Source organism: Chaetodon trifascialis, chromosome 11 (assembly GCF_039877785.1).
Source record: "Chaetodon trifascialis isolate fChaTrf1 chromosome 11, fChaTrf1.hap1, whole genome shotgun sequence".
NCBI lineage: Eukaryota > Metazoa > Chordata > Actinopteri > Chaetodontiformes > Chaetodontidae > Chaetodon > Chaetodon trifascialis.
The window spans coordinates 7,319,388-7,343,644 of NC_092066.1; the positions used below are offsets into that span (position 1 = coordinate 7,319,388).

Consider the following 24,257-nt stretch of genomic DNA (forward strand, 5'->3'; position numbering starts at 1 on the left):
TGGTCTGGGCTAGCTGTTTCTGCCTGCTTCCAGTCTTTAAGCTAAGCTAAGATAATCACTTCCTGTCATCTTTAACGCACATTAGAGTGGTATCAAACCTCTCATCTATATCTTGGAGTTTTATTCTTTAACATTGATCATAATTCTTTAAGGATTCTTCAAACATCGCATTTATAGGATAAAACATTATTAGGTTAAACTACTCTGCCCTGCTCTCTGGTATATAAAGTCGATAGAAGCATGCAGTAATGAACTCAGGCTGGGCATATGGGATACCTATACACTACATATGTAACTTAATAGTTGCACAACCCTGAGTACCTGACCCCTGCATTAACCCCTGCTCTGCTGCCACTGAGGCGAGCAAAGAGATAGATATTTGCAAGGCAAACACAATTAAACCTGTGGGTTGAAATACATCACTAGAGGCAATGAGGGAGATGCAAGCATCTGTATCCTGACATGTTGTGCAGCTTCCTCCCTCTTCTCACATAATGCTGCACATTTGTCACCCCCGCGCCCGCCTACACGCTCTGCCGCCGATGTGCAGGAGGGTTCACGCTCTTTGGAGTGGCAGCCTCACTTTTATAGCAACAAGGTGGTGCGGGGCAGACACACTCGCTGGCAGACGTATTCATTATTCAATAAACATTTTACATATTCAGAGTTATGAGAGCACAACTCTGTCTTGGTGTGATTATCCGCTGTGGCTGTGCGCTGCAGGCTATCGGGAGAGATAAACTCGGCATACCAATGATCAGTGCTCCCAGGAAGGCCAATAATGATGTATTAAGTAGGATTTAATAGAGGTGGTTTGCAATATTCTGTCAATTCTTCAAAAATTCTGAGGTTTTGGCAGCCTGTAAATCAATACTCGAGTGAAGCACACACAGTTTATTTCCACTGAGCAGTTTTGACCTTTGTTTAATGTCATTTTTTTTTTTTTTTTTAATCTTGTTACCATATATGGCACGTTAAAACAGACATACTGAAAGCGTTCTCAGATGCAGTAGATGAACACAAACAGATCACTGCCACTATAACTGTTTGTAAAGGATTACACACTGTACGGTGCTGTGGTTGGAAATAGAATTAGCTCAGGGGTTAAGGTAAAAGGTTAAGGTTAGCATGTAATGTTGAGTGTTGCGGGTTAAGGAATGCATATACACCAGTAAAGAGTGTTCTTACACAGGGTGTGTGTGTGTGCGTGTGTGTGTGCGTCTGTATCTGTGTCTGCAACGCTGAGCTATATTGAAAAGATAATCTGTGTTTTTGTGCCATTCCTGCCAAAAACAGTAGACTGATAACCTGATTTGCTGGTAACCTTACACTTGGGGGACACTGATGACAAATACCTTCCTGGGAGGCCTTGGCAGCCGCAGCCCATATATTACTGAGGGGTCACCTTGGCCCGGTCCCCATCTCATCACAAATAGTGTTCAGTACCTTCTCACTGTGGACAAGGCCATACTTCATTCTGCCATATATCTTACCTGCCGGAGCATCTCTGGGTGTATCAATATAAATACTAGAAAACTGATAAACTCGGATCCTTGCAGCGTTCTGCAAAAACAATAATATTTTCTAAAGCAGAGCCGAGATAAAAAACTGCCTGCTCTCTGTTTCACGTGAGAGATTAAACTCTGCGCCTCACACACACACACACACACACACACACACACACAGACAGACATATGCATGGAACCAGGCGCACAAACAGACATGAAAACATTCATGCGGAGTATCATCTAAGACAAGTATAATATAAGATTAAGTATTGATGTGTCACAGCACCATAGCCTGAGGTATGAATCTGTATCTGGCATGTGTCACAGTCACTACAGAAGACAGTGTTCCAAACGTGTAATAGGCCTTGTAGCAAACGTGGGATGCAGCAACTTAAGATGTGCAATAAAAGTAAAAGTACAATAAAAAGTAGAAGAGGGGCCTGATAAATGGTGGTTACCTAGCAACAAGCAGCTTTGAGCAAACTCAAACAATAGATATGACCCGTGTTCGGCGAGCAAGTGTCATATCGTTTGTCATGATTAAGCAAAGAGGGGCAAGTCAGATTCAGAGACAAACAATCATGGCGGTGTTAATGGCTCTGCTGCTTCAGCCAAACCATTTGCTATTGTTTTGCGGGACTGTTTCCAGATAGACAATAATCAAGAATTGTTACGAAAGGTCACTGATTTTGTGGTGTTAGGCGTGTTTGTGAAAATGTAGCCCGTGGCAAAAGATGCCCGTTTGAGAGTGGGGGTCTAATGAATTGATATTTTGTCTGATTAGTGTAACACTGACGAATATCGGTGTCTAGCTCTGGTGCTGTGTGTGTGTGAATGTGGTGTTGAGTAGGAGGAAAAGTTTGTGGACTTGAATGCCAATAAGGGAGTGTGCGTAAACAGTTTTTATGAGTAAACTTGGTTTTGTGTGTGCGTGTGTGTGTGTGTGTGTGTGTGTGTGTGTGTGTGTGTGTGTGTGTGTGTGTGTGTGTGTGTGTGTGTGTGTGTGTGTGTGTGTGTGTGTGTGTGAGTAGAATCTGATAGGTGCTCCCTGTCTCCTCAGTGCTTCACCTCCGATCAATGCCCTCCCACAGGAGACCCCATGACTTCACTCACATAGAGATTCTGTTACCTTTTCTCCCCTGTCTGGGAAACAAGACCCTCCTCAAACCAAAGAGCTTTCTTGTTTTTCAACCATTTTCCTTCTGGGTCGTCTCCATTTGATTACAGGCTTCTGCTTATCTGGATGGAAGGTCCCACTAATATGTGCATACATACAGAGGAGGGAAATTTAAAAAACAGGAAATAATAGCAGATTACAATCTCCCCACCTCCGTTAGAGAGGCCAAGTCCATCTCCTCCTTCAAGTCGCTCCTCAAAACCCACATTTTTGAAATCGCGTACAAGGACTTCCAATAAGGTTTTTTTTTTCTCCCCTTTTCGTGAACTCTTTTACTCTTTTTTACTTTTTTCCCCTTCCCCTTGTTGTTGGGTCCAAGAAATGCGCTAAGACTAAGATTATGATTATTATTATTATTATTATTGTTATTATTATTAAAAGTGCAGTTTATGCCTATTCAAGCGGCCTTCTGTCAGACTGTGGGAAAATCTAATGATTTAATAATATATAGTTCTAATTGTGTGTCAGTGTATGTTGGCTGGAGATGAATTACCATCCAATTTAATAATTTCAGTAAATTACATATTTGCATGAACATTTCCTGGACTTCCAAATACATGTGCATATAGTTAGAATTAATAAAATGCAAAGCCAAAGGTCTTCACAGTTCTAAGTTAAAGAATATCCACAGTATATTAAAACATTGGCTTTTTTTGTAGTTTTGGCTATTATCTGTGATCTGTGAACTCTGAAGTATCGCTACAAGAAAGTCTGATGGGCAAGAGACAACAGTTTTTTCTGAACCAATTTATTTGGAGGTAAAAGTGATCGTGAGTGCAGCTGAACTGGCTCTAATGATCTCTCATTGCGCAGAAAACCAGCGCACGCACAAATACAGTGACTACAGGAGGTCAAAGTTAAGCCTGTGGACTGTGGCTGCAAGTTTACAACATACAGTTTGGGAGATAATTTTAATGTTTTTCTTCTAGAGAAGTTTGTTTAAGCGCTTTCTGATCGTGTAACTGCTCAAGGTTCTTGCTCTGTTGGACTGTGTCAACAGTCAACGTCAGTACAACACAAATACGACGGGCACTGACAGCCAAAGCTACAAAAATAAGACATTTTAATAAACTGAAATTATCCTTTAAAAGTGGCATTACATGATTAGTACCTGCGTGACTCTGTATGCTATATGCTAGGCAATTTGGCTGCGTTGGAGTCAATCAGCTCCCTTTTTAGGCGGTATGACAAAAAGGACAACGTTTTAGCCATTTTGGGAGCGATTACTGAACAGTGATGATGGTGCTGCACAGTATGTAAAACAGAACAACACAGATGTGGGAGAACGGGATAGTCAGGATGCTGATTTTGAGACAGATGGAGTAGCAGGGTGCAGGCCTTTGTTTCACCCCTTGAGTGAAGTATTCGAGCTGAGTGGAAAAACTATGGTTCAACAAGTTTTTGCTTACGGTTGCATTTTTAGGGACATCTGAAAGTGGCTGCCGACTCATGCAGAAGGAGCAGGTTGACAGAATGATGATTCTCAGCCTCTCGGTGCTTAGCAAATACAGATGGTACAGTGTGTAAATGGAGGCTTAAGGATGGAGACACAGAGGGAAAGAGAGGGGGAGAGATGCAATGAGACGTGTTCATCCAAATTGAGACAGTGAGCAGAGCCGATTGAAAACAGAGTGCGGCTGAATTAAAGGGGAAGATAATGGGACAGAGAGAGGCAAAGAGATGAAGAGCAGCAATCGAGGTGGAGTGAGAGAACAGGAGGAAGATACAGTGAATGGGCAGAGAGTGGGCCGAGCCAAGAGAAAGAGCTGTTTACCAGAGAGAGGAAGGCAGCGAACGAGAAAGAGACTGCAATAGAAGAGAGATAGATAATCGACGTGGGTGAGAGGGAATGAGAGAGGGGGCAGTGGAGAGTGAAACAGACAGTGACAGAGTGCACAACGGGGAGAGAAAAAGATAAAGGTACGCAGGGGGTAGAGGTTGTGAGGGGGAGATTTCCAACAAATGGGCGACAGTTGTCGAAAAAAAAAGAAAAAAAGGAAGGAGAGTTCCCGTCAGTCCTCCTGGACGCAGTCCTTGAGCCGACCACAGGGCAGCCAGGACGGATGTGACCCTGGTTGCGGCTGTGGAGGGCATCGGGCAGGACGAGCACTTGCGATGGGGACATTAACAAAGCGTGAAATTAAAGCTGCCATGCTGCAGGGACCCCGGGCCCCGCTTTAACCCACCATCATCATCACCGCCCCTCTCAGGCCTGCCCGGAGGCTGGAGGGAGGCGGCGGCAGTGGGGCATTGACGGGGTGCTGAGGGGTAATAGAGCCTGCTGTATTACCGTAATGATGTGTAGAGAAAGGACAGAGGAGGGAGATGATAAAAGGAGGCTCTAATCACTCCTGCGTAACAGCATGGCTCTATCTGGTACCACAGACACACACAGGTGGTGTGTTCGTGGAGTGACAGCCCTTCTGAGTTGTGAATTAAGAAATGCTGACGAGGCGTGTGTGTGTGTGTGTGTGTGTGTGTGTGTGTGTGTGTGCGTGCATACACGTGTGCGTGCATCCATGTTTCCCAATTTGAACAGCCGTGCATCTTGTCACTCACCGTGTTACAGCTGCATGTCTGTTTTCTCGAGTGGAGTTCAGCTGACAGGATGAGGTGACATCCTGGTAAACACACTATTCAGCATTTCGATTTATAGCTGACACCCTGACGTGAAATGGCAGTGGACATAACCACAGGTTTCCACTGCAGTTGTCACTTAACTTTCTAGTTTTCTCTTTTTATTATTATTTTTTTTTTGTTTCCTGGATGAGCCTGAACTGAGTGAGAGTCACCTTTCTGCAGCTTCACTGCATTTTCTATTTCACATGCTGTTGGACTGGACATCCCAACATTTGTGGAGGAGTAAACAAATTACGATAAGACAGTCGTGCTGAATTGATTTTGTCAATCTAGAATTACTAGAACCAAGCAGTGGCTCAAAGGACCATACCAGTGGTTTTTAATGTTTTACTCCATTTACTACAAATCTCAACCATATCGCTGTGTTTCAGAAATTGTAACAGGTTTTTTCTACCATTTTTGGCTTCCATTGACTTCAGTTCTTTACGGTACACCATAAAAATCAGCCAACTCTAATAATAATAATACTAATGTCCAGACTTTTCACATACAGTACTTGATTTCCCATATGGTTTTCTGTGAAAAAGAATGGAAATCAATAGTGCACAAGACACAATGTTTTTAAAGTAAAATGCTAAACACTCACCAGTTCCAGTTTCTCACATGTGAGAAATGACTGATTTTTTTTTGTCACACTGGAAATTGAATATTCAATATATTGAATATTTTTGACAGAACAAGCAGTTTGACCTCGTGCTCTGCGACAGGCATCTTCTTCAAGTAAACAATTATTTGGTTAATGTAAAAAAGCTAATCAACACATGAGTCAAAGATAAAAATAATTGCTAGTTGGAGATTTTATGTTGATGCGATTTTCATTTGCTTTCCATCAACACAAAGGAGCATAAGTACAACATCATTTCCTCAGGTGATATGTGCATCCAACGGGATGTGTTCAAGCTTTTTGTGTCACTAAATAAAATGATGTAGCAATCTGAGCTCCTTTTAGAAAACTCAGCAGATAAAAACAGGTGTGATACTGTGCAAACCACCACAAGGTACTCAGTGTCAATGCACTGTTGAATTGAATCACTTGTCCTTGTGTCTGCCGTCCCTGGAAGAAAATTAAACTTAACACACATGCCAGCGTCTTTCTTCCCTATAGATCTCAGTTAATTCCTTTTGTTAAACCTCATTTGAATCTAGAGCGCTGTCATCCCCGTCCTCAGTCCTCTGCTTTCATCCATGCTGTGTTAGGGGAAGGAAAGGCCAGAAGACAGTGTTGTATTTTGTCCATGTATGTATCAGTGTCAGGGGAATGCTGGTGCTCTGCTGCAGTGGCGGCCAGTTAATAACCCTGGTGTGAGGTCTAGTGACGGGGCATCATCATCTGGCTCTGTGCTGCCGTCAGGAGCCATTTACCCCAAGCAGCTCCTCGCCTAATGGAACATCTGAGTCAATAAAAACAATCATCACTGCCAATCCCACTGAAAGCAAGGAAATTATTTTAGGTGGTCAAGGCAAACATGAATGAGGTATTTGAATCTATCTGTCCAGAGAGCAGCTTGATGTGCACTTAGCCAGACAACCTATTACAGTCAGTTTGAATACACTGATGATTGCGTCTGCGTTCCCTTCAGAGACGCAGAGGCGGCCACGGCCTTGCAGGGAGCCGGCCATTGTTTGTGGATGCAGAGTCTGCATTTTGATCTCTCTTGGTGGGCTTGGGCGGTTGTTTGGTGGGAAACAGAAATCTATGTAAGTCTGTGTTGGATGGGGTACAGACCAGATCAACAAGCATGTTTTTACTCCCACCACGGCTTAATGAACCGCTCTTAGCATCTACTCGATATCTCCTCAGCGAGGACCTCCACTGTGTCTCCGAAAGGTCAATAGCTGGACAGTGTGTCTTTGAGAGGCTTTCTGCCTTAGTCCAAGACCCTTAATGGTGTTCAATGGAGAGACCCACACAACATTCCCAAGGGGCCGTTCCCAGATATCCGCCCATGATACCTAATCCGGGCCCATTAGCTCTCCTTCCAGCCATGAAAGAGCGCGGCTCCCTTGCATCTCAGGAATTAAAAATTAACCAGCTAATATCCATTTGTCTGATGGGATGCTCTGCGCGGTTGAAACAGCAGATTCCCCCAGCGATGGTCTGTGAGGGATGACTTGTGGAACCCAATCTGCTGGAGGGAAAACGCTGACAGAGATGGCAGGAAGAAACAGAGGGATAATGCCTGTCCATCACATCCATCACAACTGACTCACATCAGTAACAGCTGGCTACCGAGAGATGACCTCCTCAATAAAACTGGAGTCTATTCCTGAGCTGTCATGTAGCGCACATTATTCTGTGCTGCATCCCGTGCAGCACTACATCATGACCTTGCTGTTATCGTCCTTACACGTGCAATATCTGCATTCTCACTTCGGCAGAGTGGGAGCCATACATGGCACATACCCTGCAACATAGTGCATGTTCTGTCATGTCCTGTAGTGTATAGTTAACAATTCATGAATAATTAGTGCATCATCACACAAGATGGCTTGTTGTGCTGCACTGCAAAAGGAAAATAGCGTATACATGCTGTGCTTTAACATATACATATCATCCATCACTGCCAAATATAGATCCATGCTGTATATACTCTATACAATATGCGAATACTACACATAAAAGCATACTTTATGGGTATAAAGTAGTCTATTACATTACATTTATTCCTTTTCCTCCTGCACATATTTTCTCTTTACTTGTATGTACATAATAGTTCTCTGTAATATCTCTTTCTGTCTTTCCTGTACAGAAAATTGTTCTTTGGACGGTGCGCAAGTACATTGAGAGCAACTTAAAACCGGACTCAAATTCCTTGTGTACACATACTTGGCCAATAAAGGCAGATTCTGATTCTGTATATAGTGTCACTGTTTTTCTTTCCTGCAAAGGCAGCGTTCGACACTCAGCAGAATCCTCCACATTGCAGAATATAAACCAATTTGTGCTGTGTCGCCTCCTATTCCTTCTTAGATCCTTGTGCTCAAGGGCCTCGCCAACCTGCTGGCTACCATGCATCTCGCCTCTGTTGCTGAGTGGCAAACTACTCTAACCACAGCAGAAAAGAAAGAAGAAAAAAAACAAAGAAGAGGAATACAGGCTTGTTTCTCTGCCCCCATCCCTCTGCAGGAATTTTATGCCTTTGATTTCTTCTTTTTTTCAATAACCAAAGGCTCTTTTCACTGTTGCCAGCTCAATGAGAGCTTATATGTCCTTCATCCAATTCCAACCCACCACTCTCTTTCTCCGTCTCTCGCTCGCCGCTGCTGTCTCTTCTTCTTCGTTTCTCTGCGTTCCCCCCTTTAAATATAGCTTCTGTAGAAATGCTGCTGTGTGTTTCTTGTGGCTCCAGTGTTTGAAGGAGCAGAGTATTTCTGATAATTCATGTCTGCCTCTCATGGCTTAAGAGGTGTGCTTGTGATGCAGTAAAATGCTGTTGATCACATCCTGTTATCTACAATTAGACTCTTAAAGGGAATGTCCATAACTCTTTGGCTGATAAATCACTATCGTAGATATCAGACATGAATAGCTTGTTGAGACAGAGAGAAGCAGAACTCTAATCTGAACCATCACCAAAACAACACAAACCCTAATCCCCTCCATTGATAAATGAAAAACTGATTTTGAGTTGGTGATTGTTGGAGCTTTTCATATTCAAAAAGGTCTTATTATTGATAGAATTATCTATACTATTGGCAAGTGCTCTGAAGAATACAGATGTACCTATAACACCACCATGTTGGCGTGTCTCTGACTTATTGGCACTGAGGAGTCTTGAGGAATTCATCATCAACAAAAGACATACTTGCAGCTTGAACCAATCACAGATGAAGGAAATGAATGACATCATAGACTAAGCTGAAACCTATCATCTGTTAAGCAACATAATAAATCAACAGTGCTTAGTCATGAATATGTGCCAGGAATATTCTGTGTTTTAATGTTCCTATCAGCACTCTGCGAGACCCTTCTGCTCATTTATGTGGTATCTATGTGCTGCATCTCACGCACGCTTTTTATGCCTGAAATTTAGAGCCGGAGCATTAAGATGACCAGTTATCACTCTGTTCAGTGCAACTTCCTGTGGCTTGTTTTCCCTCACTGAGAATGCAGCAAGTTGCAGCCGTGCCTCTGCATGCACCTACTTAAAACTGGGTCCTCATTCTGTCCAACCACTGAGATAGAAACCGCACTCATCAACATGTTTGACTGCATGTTGGTTAATGATACAGAGAGCTCTGTGTGTTCTCATCATTAACTTCCATTAACTGTTTTCTTGCCTCATTGAATCCTCCGTTAATTGTGCAACAGTTACAAGATGAAAGTATCCTGCTCTGGAGTCTGTGTAAGGTCTCCTGATCATTACAATCAAGTCTATTCTCTTCATTTTGTGGTTTTCTGTAATCTATGATTAATAAATAAAACAGTAGCATGTTAACTGTAATAATTGTAAAGTTAAATAATCCAGTGATCCATGCTACACATGTTGTGTTTGAAAGAAAGCTTGATAATAATGCGGCACGGTTGCAATAAGTGCCCGTCTCTTATTAGTAACCATTTTCTCCATGAATTACAAGTCAATTAGCACTAAATTGTATCGCAAAAAAACATTTTTATTCTGATTGCAAGGGAGCTGACAAAAATAGGCTAAGCATAAGCCTGCATAAGTGTATGCAAGCTGTGCCTGAGAATGAATTTATTAGATTAAAATGGGGACATCTAATGTTTTCTGATGAAACGATGGGATGTAACACGCTATAACACCCCAGTCAGTCTCACGAGCAAACAGTTTTTCTGGTAACAATCCAGACACTAAATCTAGGAATTAGCAGAATCTGATTTGGTTTAATGACAGTGATGAAAACTGGAGATGCAACGGCAACAAAAATCAAACACGGATGACAGGATTTTTAGAGGGTTTGAGAAACAAAGTTATCTCCACTCATCTCAGAAATGTGATCAAGACAAAAAGGGAATTTGAGTTTCTTGCAGGAAAACATTGAAGCAAGTGATCTAAAAATAACCTCACATGCTAATATCGGCCTGTTTTTTTTTTTTTGCAGCTGATGAAGAACATTTGAACAAAATGAATTCCCTGAAGCTCATAACCAGCAATTAAATACATTTAATTCCCTGTACTGTACAGCAGAACACATTTCCTATGACATGCAAACAAGTGGTTGTCAGCAGTGGAGTCACTGCTTATAGACCTATAAGTATTTCAAAACCGATTAGTTCTCCCTGTGTTAACCGGACTGTCATTGAACACCTGACAAAACATCTTAATACTAGTAATTTTCCTTTATATTATATTAAATTTGTCCTCAGAACAAACTACTGCAGCTGCCACTGCACAGCGATCGGTGTTAATTGACTTTGCGGTGCTGTTTGAGGTGCAGATCCTGGATTTGTGTTAACCATGAGGCAATAATTTGAAGCACCATGATGTACACAATGTGCCTGAGGCATCAGTGCTGAGGAATTTCATTTTTAGCCTGTACTGTACATAAATGATCCCCCTCAATGCTGCCACGGAGTGGAGTGAAAAATCTGTGCTGATGACGTCGCGTCATGACACACCATCTTGGACACAAACATCTCGCTCAGTGTGGCTGCTCTTTGGCAATTTAAAAGCAGAGTCTCCAGAGATGGCTTTTGCATGTTCCATGATTGTTTCCCTTCTGTCTCACTGTGAAATAATTTGGACCAACCCGCTGAAATGATAATCTTAGGTGGTAAATAACCAAGGTGCCATTCATAATCCACATGTAGGTTTACTTCACAGTTAGAATTTAAAGCTGTTACAGCATCAGACAGCAACTAAATCCAACTGTTCTACTGTGAAATTGTTGTGTAGATCAGCAGAATTTATCAAAACAGACCTAATACCAAAAAGTGATTTAAACTTTTATGACAAACACACAAAATACTGTTTGTGCTGCATCCAATATACAGTAATTGCGTATATATAACATACCTTTTGTATAATAAGGTAACACAACCACCACTGCACTGAACCCCAGCGCTGGTGCTTCCTGAGCTTGAGAATCTCAGATGTGAAAGACAGTCAAAAGCTGCCCTGACGGCTGCTGTTTTTTTAGTTTGAGTCAGATGGGAATTTGTATTTTTGCTCATAGGGAGGTATAGTGTTCATACTGTTTATTATAGCCTGCCAGGGGAAGCGAAATCTGGTACAATACAGCAAATGACAGCATTTATTTTTTACTCATCACCTGCTCAGTCACTCTGAGACTCATCCAAATGTTGGTCTCATTTCTTTGCAGCACAAGTGTCTTTGGGCCTACCGTCTATTTTTGATGACTCTTTGTAACATGGATCATGGGCAGAACTGCCCCAGTATGAAATCAGCCTTTAAACCATCAAGTGCCAACTGAGGGGCTTCTTTATAGAAATGAATCTCCTTACAAGTAATTTCTCCAAACTAATTTCCCCATAGAGTTCAATAAAAAAATTAATAAGCAGGAACAGCTGATAAAGGGATCCATGTATGAAGCTTCATTGCAGGAATGTTATGGTTAGAGGCTGATTTGGTACCTCAGACCCTTTTTGATTTGCAGTAATTTAGTCAACCATTTATTCCAAATTGCAGCAATAATTAAGAGCAGGAAATAGTTTAGAGTGGGGGATTTGCTCCAGTACTCTGATGGTTATGATATATTTAATTGACTGAGAAAATGGGTTTCAGATTCTATATGTCATCCCTTAATTAATTTAACATTCGTGTGCAAAGGGCTACAGATTTTCTATGTTCAATAAAAATATAGTTTTGTGAAACCTGATTGGACGGAAGTGAGTTTATTATGTATGATTCAACACCAAAAGCCAAGAGGACCACTGCAGCATTTAAAATGTGCTGCTCAGCAAACGTTTGCTGCTCAGGGTAGAAATCTGTAATCCGGTGGATACTTTTATTCAACGTGTACCGAAGGGCGAAGCACGGCTGCACTTGTAGGACTCTTACAGACAGACAAAGGTTGTTAATAGGTCTCCTGCACCTTCCACACGAGGTGTAGGAAGCAGAAAAAGAGGCCTGGTTTGTGCCACCAGAGATATGTAACAGCATTATTGTGCACATGCACCAATTTCTCTGTCTGGCACCTACATATTGATGGTGTTGTATCAAAACAATGGCCTTCCTCTGAGTGTAATAGCGCTGGTTGGGACTCTTATTTGTCTGACAGGATCCTATTCGTGGAACAATGGGCGCTGTCCAAGGTTATCATTTGTGAGCTAAAAGGAAGTGAAGTCTCTTTGAGCTCATTTTATTACATGTAGGAGATGTGAATGTATATCTGTGTGTCTTTGTTTGTCTGCGTGTGTGTGGTGGATGGGTGGGTGGGTGGGGGCTTCATGATAGCTCAATTGCAGAGACATAAATGGCGAGGTAAAACCTTGTGTAAACGCCATTTGCACCAGTCATTAGGAGGGTGTGCCAGGCTGCAGTTCAGCGGGAGTTCTGCCAAGCTAACGATTGATCATGGTAAGGTTAGAAGGCGGAGTAGATGGCTTGTCAGAATCCTAAAGATATTCAGGTCCTCATTACTGGGGGTCACAGCGTCTATGCCCCGCACGTTCAACCGAGTCGCTTGAGTGCTCATGCACTAACAGCCAAGCTGCACTGTAAGCAGAGCCCTCTCTCCGTCCCCATTACAAAGCTTCACTTATGAATTCTGTGGTTCCCAAAATCTGTCCTTGATTGCCAGTTGCTTCTAATTACATTGGAAATGCCAAATCTAAAATTTAAGCATTTCTGATATCATCTTCAAATATGGAAATTAGAATTTAACTTGCTCAAATGTGAACAAGCTGCTAAATGAGTGAGGACAGCTTGTTAACATGCCTATGTGTCAGTGAGCAGGGGGGGGATATTTCCTGCAAACCAAGGCTCCCAAGGCTGTCTTAAAAAACAATTTCAAGTACCGGAGAAGGAGCTAGAAAGTTGGCCTGCACTTATAAATTATAAATTACAGTCTTGTCCTGAGCCTTCACAAGGTGAGAGCAAGGATGAGGATGAGGAGTGGGGCTGGAGATGCATGTTATTTGCTCTAGAAAACGGGGATAATAGGGCAGTATTTATAAAATGTTCTATTCTCAGTCATGATTCACGACTTTATTGCAGAGGCTGCCACCATGGGGCCTGGGGACCACCTGGATTAGTTGGAGGGGCTCCCCAGGAAAATGAGAAATATCTTGATTGCAGTCATAATGAGTGCGCATTTAGAGGTCTGAGTTTATGCTCAGCTGTCGCTCAAGCCTCCTGCCATAGCGCCTAAATCATGACATGATTTGAGCAGAGGACTACAAACGACAGGTTACAGATCCCCCTGTGTGCAGCTCACGTTTGCACAGGCTGCAGGACTCGAGGGGCAGGAATGAATGGACACGGCAGCGAGTGCAGCCGAATGAATCCGAAAATCCTGCTGACCGACCTGCATGTGTTTTCTCCACAGAGGCAGAGAGAAGCGTGACTGCGAGGGGAGAGACGTAACAGCTCCCTACCTTCCACAGCTCCTCCCGGGGCGCACACGAATTAAGTTGCAAGAAATTTACTTGCAAGAGACGAAATAACATTTGCTCTCGCCTTCTCCCGTGCAGGCAGCGACGCGGGGCGCTCGAGCGAAGCTGACGTTAACCCGTTAGCGGCGAGACACGGGAGCTGCCACGAAGAGATCCAGTATCCAACGACCCCGGCCGGCCGACCGGGACAGGACCTCGTGCTCCGCTGGCAGTGGACTCCTATCTTTTCCCCGCTCGTCTTTTCCTCTCCGGGCTGGCTCTAACTCTTGTGTTTTGTGGCTGTTAATTACATGAAGTGGAATTGGGTGCTTGCTCCGAACTGAAGACGGGACTAAACGCAGCGGTTCGCAGGAGGAGAGAAATGCCAACGGCGGTGACAAAGAGGAGATTCAGTAAGTGCTCCGTTATCTTTTCTCAATGTCCCCCATTGAACTTGAGACGCAGCTTTTAGCGTCGCCGTTAGCTAACTTGCTGAAATTTTTTGGTTGGCGGCGTTTGTTCGTGTTTGTTCGGGGTGCTTCGTGAGCTGGACTTACTTTGGAAATGCTTTAAAAGGTGTGAAACGTTCACGGTTACATAGTTTAAGTCAGCTCCGTTTGGCAAAAGCGCTCCTCGGCTAACGTCAGACAGCCACGCACACAGTTTGTTGCTGTTTTTTATTTGTGCTAACTCTGAATGGAAAGCTAACAACTTTTATTTCGACACCAAACGAGAGCAACCCCCCAGAAAAACAATTAGTCGGCCTCAAAAGGTCACAGAAATATTCGGTGTCCGTTTTAACAAACGTACATGAAGGTGAATGGGGAGAGAAGCGGCGTACTGTTCGGCTCAGTCGCTTATTTATTCGTGATTGTGGATGTAGAGAGCTGCGCAGAGTTGGCTCTAAACTGAGCGCAGGCACTTTTCACAGAGCAAATTGACGTCGCTGTAGTCTGTGCGGGGATGAAAGCTTCAATCAAGCAGAAAATCAGCGAAGAATCACTAATGAAATCATAAATGTGAGCGGCGGTGGTCCGCGGGGCGTGAGCCGCCCGTCACCCCGCTTTTCCTCCCTTGACTGCAATGTGAGGATTTGCTCCCATTTTTTGACCTTCCGTTTAAAACGCTTCGCCATCACAAGGTGCCAGAGCTCCCTCCAAACCTGGCTTTTCAACTTCACATGCGCGCGTGCACGAGCGCGCGAGCATGCGCCGCAGCGCCCCCGATGCGTGAAATCTTTGCTCTTTCTTTAGTTCACATTACCGGAGACATGAATTGGAGTTGTATGATCATCAGTTGCAAAGGCTCCTGTCACGTATTTGTCATTCATCTTCCCTTAAAAATCACTATTATCTGCGGTGCTGGCTGCCGAGACAGTTCTCATGTCGTCAATTTGCTCCTTGCAGCTCAGGCAAAAGCATAAATTCTCATCCAATAGGGAATTAAACTGTAAAACCATTTTTTTGTGAGAGCTTTTACAGGTGCATCACCTCATATAATAGCCTAAAGCCCTCTTGAAGTCTTGAACAGACCTGAAATAAAGAGGGGTGGGGGGTGTTTTTCACTGGGTGGATATACAGAAAGATTCTCAGCATTGCATCAAGTCCGCGGCCCCGTTTGCTTTATTTAAAGAAAGGATTGGAAGCGATTTTGCAGGGTGAGTGACATGCTGAAGTAGCCTCATGGCCATCCTTCATCAATACGTGAATCCGATTATAGCTGTCACAGACACAATGAAGAGACCTAACCGTGAGCCAGACTGTAACAGGATGATACAGGGTGGGTTAGTTTCTTGGAATTGCATCAGAGGCTTTCTGCAACTGAATCCTAGGCCCCGCTGCATGTTTGGGTTTCCTAACCTTCAGCTCCTGCCTGCTGAAAAGAAAGTGATATGGTGTATTTCTATTCTAGATTCAGGGTTATTTGATATTTAACTGTCCTATTGGATGTAACCTACACGGTACTACAGTATGAGGCCTCAGACGGACAGCCTGCTGTAAAATATTGTGGCTTCTGCATGTGGGCTGTTCCAGCGGCTCTGGACAATTCGTGCCGATTAGCGGAGGCTCACTGTGATTTCTTTTATAAAGCAGATGACCTTCTCCAGTGCTGTTTGGACGCAGGATTCAGGGTAACCTGTTGTTATGTGGGGGGTAGCTATTTTATCATTTGAGCCTGTGATGACAGTGCTGAGAGGTGTCACGCTGCTGAAGCATTAAGGTTTCCTTCAGTTGTGTTGGCTCGATGTTGTCGAGAAGCTGCGTGGTTTCTTTACTACGTTGTTGTTTTATTCTCACGTTTTGTGGGCTGTGAAAGCTGTTAAACAAGGAATCTTTGACTTCTGGATGTTTTCTGTGAAATGTGTGAATATGTTTTACCATGGTTTCAGCACTGGTGTTTATTTGCTCAATGCTGCCACATTTCCCGCCAGCTATTAGGCCTACTTAATACTCCATCCACTTCAAAACACAGTGATTGAAGAGAAGACGTATGACTTATTTGACCTAATCCTCGTGACTCCTGAGGGATTACAGGGTGGCCCACAATGGATCAGTGCGTTGCTTTCTTCTTTTGTTTCTTGCCAGAAGAGTCAACGGTTCATTTGTGTTTCCATTGGGATTTTTTTTTTTCAAAGAGTGCCTCTGAAAGAGAATAGGCCAGGCCCTTAGCTCGTGAAATCATCTGCTCTGCGTGTATGTCGTTAACGCTGGGCGACATAGAAGCAATCAGCTAACTGACACTGATAGCAACATTAGCTGTGTTGTCTCTGTTGAGGTTTGGCAAATGGCTCAAAGAGCAGAAACACAAGTTAAATTTTATTTTATTCATCTTTTCACCCTTTAACATATATATATAGCTGAAGAGATTTTATTATTATCTGATTACAATTCAAATATTAGACATGCTTTAGTGCAACAAATACTGATGTAAATAAACCATTAACAGCATCAGAAGACCTGACCATCTCAGTTTAGTTGTTGGGTGTGATTCCTGTCATGGAAATACTAATTTGGGTTGTATTTTGAACATATGTGGCATTAGAATGACAAATTCTGCCTTCAAATGGATTTTCTCACATTTTATTTCCTATATTTGTCTTGTTTGTTGACCTAGGTATATCCCTGGACTCTGCGAGCATTTATATGTAGCTCTGTTGGGTATTTCCTAGCAGGCCTGGTCTGGGGCTAGTAGCCAGAGCATCTGCCTCAGCTTCCTCAAATGCCGGTGCTCCCTGGCAGGGGCCAGGCTGAATGGCACTGTTAAAGAAAACCAGCTCCTCTGTGACCACACGCTGAAAAACCACTCGGCACAACCCTGTCCCAGCTGACGCTTTCTCATGCTTTCCATATGGGTAAAATCTTGGTAATTTCAGGGCTCTGGAGTTCTAATGAGAGGTTTTGCCCATAGTGTGTTGGTCTGTGGTGGGCGGGATCAGCGTTTCTCGGGTTTATAGTGGATTATAACTGCTCTGAGATGCCTCACTGGCCCACTGTCAGGGCGTTGGCACAGACAAACCAAGACCTCTTTTTAACCAGGCAAACTGGTTCAAACTGGTTGTGATGGGGCTCTTTGGCATGGGGGTTACATGAGCTAGGCTATAACCTAGAGTTTATGTTCAAGGCTGCAAACCAGGTCAGTTACTGTTGGTTTTCAAGAGTCAAATAGCGCTGACAAAAAAAGGAGTGAGCTCCTTTTCTGCTTATCAGGATGTTTTGCTCTCGCATCTATAGGGACACCGCAAGCAACTGCTATTGTCCTGTTTAGCATCCCATCCCCACATAGAGACAGGGTGCTCTTAGTAGCACGCTTGGTGGATTTTTAACAATGCTTTCTCCTTAACGTCAGCAGCATAGAGGCATAGAGTGATTTACTACTCTGTCTGCAAGGGTAATGTAGGAGCAATTTGACTGCTGATTGAAACCAGGTCTCCCATTTCAGAGTCCACTGGTGGCATTATAAACCATTTACACCGATGTTTTACAGGGCACCCCTGCAATGGGGAAAGTGGAAACAGACACACGGCCTAAAAATGGCCTGTGCTACCATCAGAGGCCTATTTTTAACCATTCCTTGTGTGATTTCTTGTTCTTACTTCAAACCACGTTAGTGCCGCTGAGCAAAGTCCTGAATATGGATGACATTGAAAGGTCAAATGTTAATCGGCGTTGTTTTTCATTTAAGCAGAAGGAACTGCTAGATCTAGGTGGCCTGTCTGGTTTGGATTATGCAGCTTTTCTGTAAGTGGTGGAGCTTTTTTCCTCCTCCAGCCATTACGTGTGAATCAGAACTGTAGTCCAAATTCTATGAAAATTGGCTCAGGCAATTTGCCGCGTCGAGACCTTGTGACATCTTTGCACTTGTTCCGTGTGTTAGAAGGTAGCCATTACGTAAATGGACCAAGCAGCCTTAATTACATTTTTACCACCTAAGCCTTAAACAACACGTAACTCATTACAGAGTCAAAGTGCTGCTGAAGTGCAAGAGCAGCAGACTTCTTCAGAAGAATAAGTGCAAAGACTAACGAGTGAGGGATGTTGGGATTTGATGGCTGAACCTTTAGGATGTCAGTATTCTGTTAATTCCAATTCTGGTAATGACTAAACATTAGCTAACAACATTAGCTGCAGCTGCTTCTCAGTGAAAAGCCTTCCAGCAAAGATAATTGACAGTGGCTTTACTGGGAGGCAGCTACAGGATGTGTTCAGTTACACTCATTAGTGGTTCCATACCTTCATTTTATTGTTTCAAAAAAGGTTGAAGATGGTCTACATTTGGATATTTTCACTTTTTATTTCTGTGAAGTGACTAACTTTACAGAAATTATTAAATTAATCATTTCATATTTGCTTGATTGAATATGTCTTTTTCTTTTGCACACGTTGATGATTTAGAAATCGAAGATAAGCAGTTGGTCAAGGTTTCAAGTCCTCAGTTTATTGCTTGCTGACAGCTTGGAAATATCACTGCTCTTTTCCCTGCAGAGAGATTTTCTGATGTGAGAAAGGGAACTTTCAGACAACTGTGGAATATCATACAATGTGCACTTAGCCACCCATTGGTATGCATGACAAAGTCTGCAGTGAGATGTAGAAACTGTTGCTATTCATCTGCTGTCCCTGTGATCTCAGATGGTCACAGATGGCTTTGCATTCTCACCACACACGCCGGCTAATTATAACTTTTAACCACCAAACACATACAAGTAGATTGTTTACAGGTGTTGAAGCCGTTTTATTATCTATCTGTGGTTCCCATGTTAGGATACCTGCACATGTAGTCGCCTATTTTAATCCCCTCCTCTGACATTAAAGAGGACTTTTGTGGAGCGTTTATTTTGTGCCCACAGCAGCTGTGAATGGAAGACTTGTTGATAAGATACAGAAAGATTTTTTTTTCATATTTTGTGTTGACGCTGTGTGTTTAATCTTTTGTGATTAGTTTCAATGAAACTATTGTCAGGGATTACGGATGCTTAAATAGTTAAATACCCATAACAGCGTGTTTAGCACACAGTCAGTGGCGCTGCTAGCCCACCCACGTGAAAATAAATTATTGTTTTTCTCCAAACATAGTATTTAGTGTTTTGTGTCTGCTTTATGAGTTCGGTGCTTACTCATAACATGCCTGCTGGTAGTGTGGGAAAAACCTTTTTCATCAAGGTAATCGAGTGAAGGCGGTGTCCAGTACCTGCAGTGCATGGCCTGTTACTGCCTTTCCTTTTTTTTTTTTTTTTTTTGTGGCTAAAAAAAAAATCTAAACCTGATTTAGTAGTCAAGTAAATGAATTGTTACTAATTAACTGCTACTAAGTAATTAATAGTCAGTCAATTAACACAGTAATCAGTTAATTAATTGATTAATTATTAAGGAAAAATACCGACTACTTGCTGGTTTCAGCCTCTAAAATGGGTTTTGCCGCTTCTCTGACTGATTTCTGGGTTTTTTCGACTGTCCTTTGGACAAAACAAGCTCTCAGAACTTGTGGGAGATAACCAAAGGCCCGGATTGACTGTATTAGTTTATCAGTCTCACCATGAGGACATTTATAAATGGTACAGATTGTCTGTGTAGACTGATGATATCATGCGTTCTTGAGGGAAAACAATACATTGGACCATTTAGTATCACTCAGTGCAGTGTGCTTGATCTGATACATGTGATGAATCACACAGCTGACCATGCGATTTACTCAATATCTGTCAAACAATGCGGTGGTGTGGTTGTTCAGCTGAAGAGATGCCTGCTGTTTTAACTTCACATGCAGCTGTTTGTTTTGTTGTATTGCAAAGGGCTGCTTTGGTTTGGTTTAATCCTGCCGAGAAACCTCTTGAAATGGGACAAAACTGCATTGTTTCATTTCACACTGTCAATTATCGTACTTATATACTTAATGTAAAGTTGAGTGTCATAGAGAATTGAAATGGAAATATGAGACTCATTCTCTGGCAGTACTTATTTTTGCAGTGTTGAAAATGCATAAAATCGTGATGCCACTGTAATGCATCAAATCCAACTGTGAATTTTATGAATCATTAGAGCCCAAATAGCTTCCTGTCCTACAGTTGCCACTTGTGGGTTATTACATCTTTCGTTTGAGATCCAAACATAGATTGTGTATGCATGCTCATCCTGGGTTATGGCACAGTAGACAGTTTTCGCACATCTTGTGTATTGGTAATGCAGCAGGGAGTTGACAGGAACATGCAACACACATGTAAGACCTCAATACCCCGGCTGTGCATTTGCCCAGTCAGCAGAAGTGCACAGATGACGCCATCATTTCAAACAAACAGAGCAACGGCTCATCGGCTGCTGTCATTCGTTGAGCTTTTCATTGTCAACTGATTCTTGTCAGGTTCTCATCTAATTAGAACACACACAGAGCCACACGCACGCAAACTGAACCAGAAATGGTGCACAACATAACATGAAGGTCAAACAGTCAGCCATCTTATCAGGGTGGACCTAACGGGACGTACGCTGTGCTTCAAATATGTAGAAATGTGACAAATTCAGCAAGGTTATGTTTATTAAATATTAACAATGAGCCAGTTTTCACCCTGAGTCTGCCCTGGATTCTCAATATTCAACAGTCCTTTATATTAGCAGTGCAGGCAAGCAGACTTCTCCTTTGAGAGATGGAAAACACATCCTTCTAGTCTTGCTTTTACTTTATTATTCACTACTGACACCATGCTGTAACCAGAAATATTTGACATTTGACAGTCATAAAGCTATTCTTTATTTATGTTGTTGGAGAACAAATTGTGACTTTGCGTGTTTTAGCTTGCATGCTTTCTTTCATTGGATGGATGTCAGCACATCATAGCTTTTCCCTTTTTTTTTCTCTAAAAGCTTCTTTCCTCAAGGGAATCTCTGTCCAAGCCATTACCAGTTTTGGCGAGAATACGGTTATACAAGCATATGGACAGTCAGAGATTTTGTGTGCACTTTCAGGTGCAAAAATCGTGTTGACTGTTGGAAAAAAAGCATCAGAAATCAGTGCCAAGACGCTTGTCAGGACACTCCCTCAGGTTGCTTTTAGCTTATGGAAGCGGTAAAGATGAAGGTAAAGAAGTTCTGACAGTTGGAACCACAGCACTTTCAGGAGGTTGATGTTTTGGCAATTGCGTCAAGGCAAGCCAAAAGCTTTTTTTTGTTGTGTACACCAAAAAACATTCACAGCAGTGGAGATTCGGACACAGGAACCCTCATTGCCATTAGCTGGGCGTGCTAAAGTGCAACAGTGAATGGCAGAAAAGTGCGTGCCTTGCACTCCCTCTGCCCCCGCTGATAAGGCAGATGGAGAGGACTTTAGGGAGGGGGGTGGGCCCGTTTGGCAGTGAGGGACAGAGATGACAGCTCTTCGTCCGTGGAGGGCTACCAAGGGCCTTGGCTCTGAGCACCTACTGTGTCCTCCCGACAGAGCCTTGATGCCATCATAGACCATTAGCGTTGACAGCATGTCATCATGTCACATCGGAGCTCATGGTCAAGCAATGAAAAGCAAGAAGAGTAAATAAAAATGGCACACTTAGGAATAAACAGGGTTTTACTAATGCCGGTCTGAATATTATTTCCCTCTTGTCTACATCACTTTTACATTCAGTTTACATGTAAGCTCTGCAGATGATGCTCCCTGCCGTCCAAACGCTGTCTCGGCCAGTGGCCTTTGCTTCGAGCACAGACCAGCTAGAAAACCTCCACAGCCAGCGTTGGAGATGTTTTTCAAGATGCCGTGATTTGATTAGAGCCGAATGTATGACACAAGTGAAGACAAGTGACTCCAATAAAGCCCTGTAATGCAATAATTCAGTGACTGAATTAAGGCCTGAGCAAGGCTTAAAAAGAGTGCTGTTCTCACAACGAGGCTGAAATAACACAAAAAACGACTTAACTATGAGGCTGCTTACTGTAAATAATTTAGTCTCCGGACTCAAGATTGTGCTTGTCAAACGCTGAATTGTGAGCAGAGACATTCATATGGTCAGACTGTAAAGACGCCCGTCATATATCTTTACGGTCTGTGCTCTTAATAAGTGACACAGTTTTATATTGGGATAATTAACACAAACATGCATGTGAGTGTTACATCAGTAAAGAAATAATGTTGCAATCATGATCACAAATCAAATATACATAACCACTTACATGCTCAGTTTTTAGAATACATCTTTCAAGACACTCCTGCTTCTTATATCAGCCAATCCAGTGCAATATTACTTAAATGAATCCCTTTAAAGTTGAAACAGCTGCCAACAGATAAGGTTTGTAATAGTTCCCATCAGGGACATGGTTTTGCTGTTCCACTCTTACATCTCTGCACAAATAAATGAAGTAACAGGGAATGAAGAAACACTGGGACTCTTGAACTTGCTTTTAATGGAATGTCTGCGCGCTGACCGAAATGATAAGTTGTTTCCGGTGTCCTGTTTAGATATAAATATGGGCTGTGATGATATAAATGACCCGGTACATACTCACACATTACCAGCATTCATCAGACTCACAATAAGTACGTTTCAAGGTTACGTACTGTGGTGCAGAGCTAAAATCATGTACATGTTCCTGATTGTAGTTTGAAAGTAATGGAATATCACAGCACGAGGTCACACAGTGGTTTAGGTGGTGGGGGAAGGGAACTCATTTGGCTCCATCTGTAGTAAATGGAATTTATCGAATATGTAATGTTTATGGACACTGCTTTCTATTTCAACAACGTCTACAGGATATTTTCCATTGCAGCACATCTGTGGGTGTGGTAGTTTTTCTTAATTTTTGTGTTTATATACATAGGGACAGGTATACGAGCAGAGAACATTGTCTATAAAGGCTAATGACACGTTATGGCATCGACAGCCTGTCACCAGATCACCCATGACTGCATGCCTGATCTGATTCAGAAACTTGGATTTGAAGTGATCCTGCTTTTGATCCATTGCAAGTTCTGCGGCTAAAGAGTTCCACATATTGAATGCCTGAAGGTGGAAAGCGGTCTGTCCAGAGGAAGTTTTATTAAAGGACATTTTACAATTCCCCACAGAGCACCCCTGAAGAAGTGAGCCATAAATGTTTAACCGTGTGGCTGAACATATCCTGCCCATACAGACGTGTATGTCTAAGTTTATATTTATAGACTTAATGATGTTATTATAACCTAACATAAATAATTTCTTTTGGCGATGGCAAATGTGAGATATTACCAACTTAAATCCAAAATTATTATTGCATGGCTGTCCTGAGATATTATCTTGCACATCTTATAGTCTAACAAAGAAGCTTTACAGTCCAAACCAATACTCAGCTTTTGAGGCCTACACCAATATCAATATTTGAGAAATCTAATTTAGCCATTCTTCTTCTTTTTATTATTCTCAACATAAAAGTGTAATACCAACAATCATTTTGATAAGGATCCCTTAATCTTTTTCCTTAATAAATTGTGGCATGGATATGAACTGAGCAGGACATTTAGTTCATATATTGGCCCTGCCAATTATCCTCCCTTCAACAAGATGGTTGATATATAACTTAAAAAAAAGTGTTACTTTTGCTAACTGCTGCAAAATCCTTACTTACTATGGATGCAGTTGCTCTGAGCTTTGAAATAAAGTACTTATCCTTGAGGTATTTGGCAATATTGTATTCCTACCCAGCAGGCTAACAGCAGACCTGGCACTGCCACCTTCACCCTCTGAACCAGGTTATTGTCTGCTCAGTTGTTATGTTTCATAACTTGATTTCTTGAACTCCATGGTCAGAGTTCAAACACTTTCCTTCACTCCCACCCTTTGTTTCTGCCTGCCAGGAATAGTGAGGAGAACCCTATGGACACAGCAAGGTGAGATCCATGCTGCAGCTCCTCTAAAAGGGCAATGATTCATGAGGCTGGCTCTCCCGTCCCTGGGGCTGGG

The 24,257-nt window shown here is 42.5% G+C and overlaps 1 protein-coding gene across 11 annotated transcripts in view; it reads left to right on the plus strand.

The window, feature by feature from the left end:
- The first annotated feature begins 13,713 nt into the window (after positions 1-13,713).
- LOC139338632 (receptor-type tyrosine-protein phosphatase F) overlaps positions 13,714-24,257 on the plus strand; it is a 162,684-nt gene continuing 152,140 nt past the window's right edge. For all 11 annotated transcript variants that reach the window (XM_070973819.1, XM_070973823.1, XM_070973822.1 and 8 more), the window contains exon 1: positions 13,714-14,256. The gene's annotated coding sequence lies outside the window, so the exon portion shown is untranslated. The remainder of the gene's footprint in view (positions 14,257-24,257) is intronic.